This window comes from Rutidosis leptorrhynchoides, chromosome 3 (genome assembly GCF_046630445.1).
Source record: "Rutidosis leptorrhynchoides isolate AG116_Rl617_1_P2 chromosome 3, CSIRO_AGI_Rlap_v1, whole genome shotgun sequence".
In the NCBI taxonomy this organism is placed as follows: domain Eukaryota; kingdom Viridiplantae; phylum Streptophyta; class Magnoliopsida; order Asterales; family Asteraceae; genus Rutidosis; species Rutidosis leptorrhynchoides.
Genome location: NC_092335.1, coordinates 97,674,367 through 97,682,140, shown reverse-complemented (window position 1 = coordinate 97,682,140; position 7,774 = coordinate 97,674,367).

The window sequence follows — 7,774 nt, the reverse complement described above, 5'->3', positions numbered from 1 at the left end:
AACTTGGGTGGTCAGTTGTCTATATGAAACCTATTTCAATTAATCAAGTCTTAACAAGTTTGATTGCTTAACATGTTGGAAACACTTAATCATGTAAATAATAATTTCATTTAATATATATAAACATGGAAAAGTTCGGGTTACTACAGTACCTACCCGTTAAATAAATTTCGTCCCGAAATTTTAAGCAGTTGGAGGTGTTGACGTATCTTCTGGAAATAAGTGCGGGTATTTCTTCTTCATCTGATCTTCTCGTTCCCAGGTGATCTCGGGTCCTCTACGAGCATTCCATCGAACTTTAACAATTGGTAACTTGTTTTGTTTAAGTCTTTTAACCTCACGATCCATTATTTCGACGGGTTCTTCGACGAATTGAAGTTTTTTGTTGATTTGGATTTCGTCTAACGGAATAGTGAGATCTTCTTTAGCAAAACATTTCTTCAAATTTGAGACGTGGAAAGTGTTATGTACAGCCGCGAATTATTGTGGTAATTCAAGTCGGTAAGCTACTGGTCCGACACGATCAATAATCTTGAATGGTCCTACATACCTTGGATTTAATTTCTCTCTTTACCAAATCGAACAACGCCTTTCCAAGGTGCAACCTTAAGCATGACCATCTCTCCAATTTCAAATTCTATATCTTTTCTTTTAATGTCGGCATAGCTCTTTTGTCGACTTTGGGCGGTTTTCAACCGTTGTTGAATTTGGATGATCTTCTCGGTAGTTTCTTGTATTATCTCCGGACCCGTAATTTGTCTATCCCCCACTTCACTCCAACAAATCGGAGACCTGCACTTTCTACCATAAAGTGCTTCAAACGGTGCCATCTCAATGCTTGAATGGTAGCTGTTGTTGTAGGAAAATTCTGCTAACGGTAGATGTCGATCCCAACTGTTTTCGAAATCAATAACACATGCTCGTAGCATGTCTTCAAACGTTTGTATCGTCCTTTCGCTCTACCCATCAGTTTGTGGATGATATGTAGTACTCATGTCTAGACGAGTTCCTAATGCTTGCTGTAATATCTGCCAGAATCTTGAAATAAATCTGCCATCCCTATCAGAGATAATAGAGATTGGTATTCCATGTCTGGAGACGACCTCCTTCAAATACAGTCATGCTAACTTTTCCATCTTGTCATCTTCTCTTATTGGCAAGAAGTGTGCTGATTTGGTGAGACGATCAACTATTACCCAAATAGTATCAAAACCACTTGCAGTCCTTGGCAATTTAGTGATGAAATCCATGGTAATGTTTTCCCATTTCCATTCCGGGATTTCGGGTTATTGAAGTAGACCTGATGGTTTCTGATGCTCAACTTTGACCTTAGAACACGTCAAACATTCTCCTACGTATTTAGCAACATCGACTTTCATACCCGGCCACCAAAAATGTTTCTTGAGATCCTTGTACATCTTCCCCGTTCCAAGATGTATTGAGTATCTGGTTTTATGAGCTTCTCTAAGTACCATTTCTCTCATATCTCCAAATTTTGGTACCCAAATCCTTTCAGCCCTATACCGGGTTCCGTCTTCCCGAATATTAAGATGCTTCTCCGATCCTTTGGGTATTTCATCCTTTAAATTTCCCTCTTTTAAAACTCCTTGTTACGCCTCCTTTATTTGAGTAGTAAGGTTAGTGTGAATCATTATATTCATAGTTTTTACTCGAATGGGTTCTCTGTCCTTTCTGCTCAAGGCGTCGGCTACCACATTTTCCTTCCCCGGGTGATAACGAATCTCAAAGTCGTAATCATTCAACAATTCAATCCATTTGCGCTGCCTCATGTTCAGTTGTTTCTGATTAAATATGTGTTGAAGACTTTTGTGGTCGGTATATATAATACTTTTGACCCCATATAAGTAGTGCCTCCAAGTCTTTAATGCAAAAACAACCGCGCCTAATTCCAAATCATGCGTCGCATAATTCTGTTCGTGAATCTTCAATTGTCTAGACGCATAAGTAATTACTTTCGTTCGTTGCATTAATACACAACCGAGACCTTGCTTTGAGGCGTCACAATATATCACAAAATCATCATTCCCTTTAGGTAATGACAATATAGGTGCCGTAGTTAACTTTTTCTTTAACAATTGAAATGCTTTCTCTTGTTCATCTTTCCATTCAAATTTCTTCCCTTTATCCGTTAATGCAGTCAAGGGTTTTTCTATTCTGAAAAAGTCTTGGATGAACCTTCTGTAGTAACCAGCTAGTCCTAAAAACTGGCGTATGTGTTTTGGAGTTTTTGGAGTTTCCCACTTTTCAACGGTTTCAATCTTTGCTGGATCCACCTGAATACCTTCTTTGTTCACTATGTGACCGAGGAATTGTACTTCTTCCAACAAAAATGCACACTTTGAAAACTTAGCGTACAGTTTTTCTTTTCTCAGCAACTCTAGCACTTTTCTCAAATGTTCTTCATGCTCTTGATCATTCTTTGAGTAAATAAGTATGTCATCGATAAAAACAATGACAAACTTGTCAAGATATGGTCCACACACTCGGTTCATGAGGTCCATGAACACAGCTGGTGCGTTAGTCAATCCAAACGGCATAACCATAAACTCGTAATGACCGTAACTCGTCCTAAAAGCAGTCTTTGGAATATCATCCTCCTTCACCCGCATTTGATGATATCCAGAACGTAAATTGATCTTCGAATAAACAGACGAGCCTTGTAGTTAATCAAATAAGTCATCGATTCTTGGTAGTGGGTAGCGGTTCTTGATGGTAAGTTTGTTCAACTCTCGGTAGTCGATACACAACCTAAATGTACCATCTTTCTTCTTGACAAACAAAACAGGAGCTCCCCATTGTGATGTGCTTGGTCGAATGAAACCACGCTCTAAAAGTTCTTGTAACTGACTTTGTAATTCTTTCATTTCGCTGGGTGCGAGTCTGTATGGAGCACGAGTTATTGGTGCAGCTCCTGGTACAAGGTCTATTTGAAATTCAACGGATCGATGTGGGGGTAATTCCGGTAATTCTTTCGGAAATACATCGGGAAATTCTTTTGCTACGGAAACATTACTGATGTTCTTTTCTTCAGGTTTAACTTCCTCGATGTGTGCTAGAATGACGTAACAACCTTTTCTTATTAGTTTTTGCGCCTTCAAACTACTAATAAGATTTAACTTTGCCTTGTTCTTTTCTCCGTACACCATTAAAGGTTTTCCTTTTTCACGCATAATGCGAATCGCATTTTTGTAACAAACGACCTCTGCTCTTACCTTCTTCAACCAGTCCATGCCAATTATTACATCAAAACTCCCTAACTCGACTGGTATTAAATCAATCTTAAACGTTTCATCACCCAGTTTAATTTCTCTATCCCGACATATATTATCTGCTGAAATTAATTTACCATTTGCTAATTCGAGTAAAAATTTATTATCCAAAGGCGTTAATTGGTAACTTAATTTAGCACAAAATTCTCTACTCATATAGCTGTTATCTGCACCCGAATCAAATAAAACATAAGCAGATTTATTGTCAATAAGAAACGTACCCGTAAGAAGCTCCGGGTCTTCCTGTGCTTCTGCCGCATTAATATTGAAAACTCTTCCATGGCCCTGCCCATTAGTATTCCCCTGATTCGGGCAATTTCTAATAATGTGGCCTGGTTTTCCACATTTATAACAAACATCGTTGGTATTACTTGCTCCGACACTATTCGTTCCGGCATTACTTGTTCCGACACTATTTGTTCCTTTAGTTCTGTTAAACTTTGGTCCTTAGACCTCACACTTTATCGCGCTATGACCATTTCTTTTACACCTGTTGCAAAATGTCGTGCAAAACCCCTGATGATTTTCTTCACACCTATGACATGGCTGTTTTTGGTTTTTGTTGCCGTTATTGTTATTGAGGTTGTTGTTGGGATTGTTATTGTTGTTGAAACGGTTGTTGTAGTTGTTGTTGTTGTTGGGAGGTTTGTTGTAGTTATTGTTAGGATTGCGGTTATTGTTGAGATTGTTGTTGCGGTTGTTGGGATAGTTGTTGCGATTGTGGTTGTAATTGTTATTGTTGTTGTACTGGTGACTCTTGTCACCGTTTTCCTCCCACTTCCTCTTGAGTTGTTTCGTGCTGGCTTCTTCGGCCGCCTGCTCTTTAATTCTTCCCTCAATCTGATTTATGAGTTTATGAGCCATTCAACTTGCCTTTTGTATGGAAGCGGGCTCGTGTGAACTCATATCTTCTTGAATCCTTACTGGTAACCCTTTTACAAACGCGTCGATCTTCTCTTCTTCATCTTCGAACGCTCCTGGACACAATAGGCACAACTCTGTGAATCATCGTTCATACGTGGTAATGTCGAACCCTTGTGTTCGTAACTCTCTAAGCTCTACCTTGAGCTTATTGACTTCATTTCTAGGACGGTACTGCTCGTTCATCAATTGCTTGAATGCCGACCACGGTAGTGCGTAAGCAGCATTTTGTCCTACCTGTTAAAGATAGGTGTTCCACCACGTTAACGCAGTACCTATGAAGGTATGCGTAGCGTACTTAACTTTGTCCTCTTCAGTACACTTACTTATGGCAAACACCGATTCGACTTTCTCGGTCCACCGTTTCAATCCAATTGGTCCTTCGGTTCCATCAAATTCTAAAGGTTTGCAGGCAGTGAATTCTTTGTAGGAGCATCCTACACGATTTCTTGCGTCGTTAGCTGCATTACTAGATTCAGAGTTATTGTTGGTATGTAGCGCAGCCTGTACTGCGGCTATGTTTGCAGCAAGAAAGGTACGAAATTCCTATTCGCTCATATTCATGGTGTGTCGAGTAGTCGGTGCCATTTCCTTCAAAATAGCCAACTGAATCGAGTTAATCATACAGAATATTAAGAGTAGTCAATAGTATTTCGTAGCATAATATGAACTCATTTATAAAAGCTTTTTCTTCATATTAGCATTTTATAAGTTTAAATTCGGGTACTACCTACCCGTTAAGTTCATACTTAGTAGCTAATATACAATTCAACTACTACAATTCCATATGAAAAACTGATTATAATAATATATCACATACAAATATTCTTCAAACTTACAACTTCGCTATATTACATATAACGTGAAATATAGAACACTATGATACATGACAGTTTTGAAGATAAATCTAGTTAATACGCAAGTTGTTTAGCAAAGGAAATAAAGACACGTAATTCATAAGTCCAGAAACAAGTCATGCATTCTGATTTTACTAAGACGACTTCCCATCCTTGGTCTTGTGAAAAATAACCGTTATGACCATTGGCTAGGCAGCATGTTGTAATGTCATCAAAAGGACGAGGCTTTCGTAATGTCCAACAGCCCCGTAATAATCTAAAAACCTTGTTTCTCACCCCAACTACTGAATCCGTCACTTGTGGGAAGGTTTTATTTAAAAGTTGCAATCCGATATTCTTTTTCTCACTTTGGTAAGAAGCAAACATCACTAACCCGTAAGCATAACATGTTTATGTTGCATGTTAGATGCTCTTTCTAATTCACGAAATCCTATGTTGGGATATGTTGAGTCAAAATAGGTTCTTAACCCGTAGCGTAAAATTGCATTTGGGTTCCCCGCATTTAATGCTTTAAAAAAAACACGGCGTAACTTACGGTCTCCCCAATGTGATATACCCCACCTATCAAAGGAAAGCCTTTTATAAACCAAGGCATTTCTGGAAAGTCTTTCAAAAGTTTGACAAGTTAATTTCGCCATAACTAAATGTGCAGATGAATTCTGACCGACTCTAGACAAGATTTCCTCAATCATATCCTCTGGTAGGTCTTCTAAAATATTCGATTCTCTACCCTTAACGTCCATTTTGTTTTTATACCGTAAAATAGACAAGGATTAGATTCGTAATAACAAACAATACAAGCAATTTTTACATAGAACATAAAAGTACAAGCACACTACAATACATATAATACACAACATGATTACAACCCTCTAATCTGAATAACTGGTTTCTTCTTCTTCAGACTTGGTTCGTTTTCCTAATTTTCTAGGAATATATGGTGTTCCTCTAATACGAGCCGTCATTTTCCATAATGGTTTAGAAAAACCTGGTGGTTTAGAGGTTCCCGTGTCATTGTTACAATTTAGGAAATACGGATGTTGCCGATACATATAAAATTCATCGGGGTTGGAATCGGGTTTCTCTATTTTTATACCTTTTCCCTTATTATTTTCTTTCGCTTTATTAAATTGGGTCGAGATAATTTCTATAACATCATCGGAATCCTCATCGGGATCCGATTCATTGAAAATTTGGTAATCTTCCCAATATTTTGCTTCCTCGGCGGAAACACCATTGACCATTATTAACTTTGGTCCGTTGGTTGAGGATTTTCTTTTATTTAATCGATTTACTATAGGTATCAATATTTCTTCCTCCAAAACCTCTTCTTCTTCTGGTTCCTCCTCTTCCGATTCCTCCTCTTCTGGTTCCTCTTCTTCCGGTTCATCCTCTTTCGGTTCCTCCTCTTCCGGTTCCTCTTCGGGAATTTGTGAATCTTCCCAAAATATATTCAACTCTTCATTATTATTAGGTGAATCAATGGGATTTGTACTAGAGGTAGACATCTATCACACAATATCAAACACGTTAAGAGATTAATATATCACATAATATTTACATGTTAATAATATATAGTTTCCAACAAAAAAAATGTTAAGCAATCGTTTTTGAAGAAAAACATGGTCGAAGTCCAGACTCACTAATGCATCCTAACAAACTCGATAAGACACACTAATGCAATTTTCTGGTTCTCTAAGACCAACGCTCGGATACCAACTAAAATGTCCCGTTCATATTGATTATAAACGTTCCATATTAATTGATTTCATCGCGAGGTTTTGACCTCTATATGAGACGTTTTTCAAAGACTGCATTCATTTTTAAAACAACCATAACCTTTATTTTATCGATAAAGGTTTAAAAAGCATTACGTAGATTATCAAATAATGATAATCTAAAATATACCGTTTACACACGACCATTACATAATGGTTTACAATAAGAATATATTACATCAAAAATAAGTTTCTTGAATGCAGTTTTTACATAATATCATACAAGCATGGACTCCAAATCTTGTCCTTATTTTAGTATGCAACAGCGGAAGCTCTTAATAATCACCTGAGAATAAACATGCTTAAAACGTCAACAAAATTGTTGATGAGTTATAGGTTTAACCTATATATTATCAAATCATAATAATAGACCACAAGATTTCATATTTTAATATACATCCCATACATAGAGATAAAAATCATTCATATGATGAACACCTGGTAACTGACATTAACAAGATGCATATAAGAATATCCCCTATCATTCCGGGAAATCCTTCAGACATGATAAAAACGAATTCGAAGTACTAAAGCATCCGGTACTTTGGATGGGGTTCGTTAGGCCCAATAGATCGATCTTTAGGATTCGCGTCAATTAGTAGATCGGTTTACTAATTCTTAGGCTACCAAGCAAAAGGGGCATATTCGGCTTCGATCATTCACCCATATAATGTAGTTTCATTTACTTGTGTCTATTTCGTAAAACATTTATAAAACTGCATGTATTCTCATCCCAAAATATTAGATTTTAAAAGTGGGATTATAACTCACTTTCACAGATTTTTACTTCGTTGGGAGTAAGACTTGGCCACTGGTCGATTCACGAACCTATAACAAATATATACATATATATATATATATATATATATATATATATATATATATACATATATATATATATATATATATATATATATATATATATATA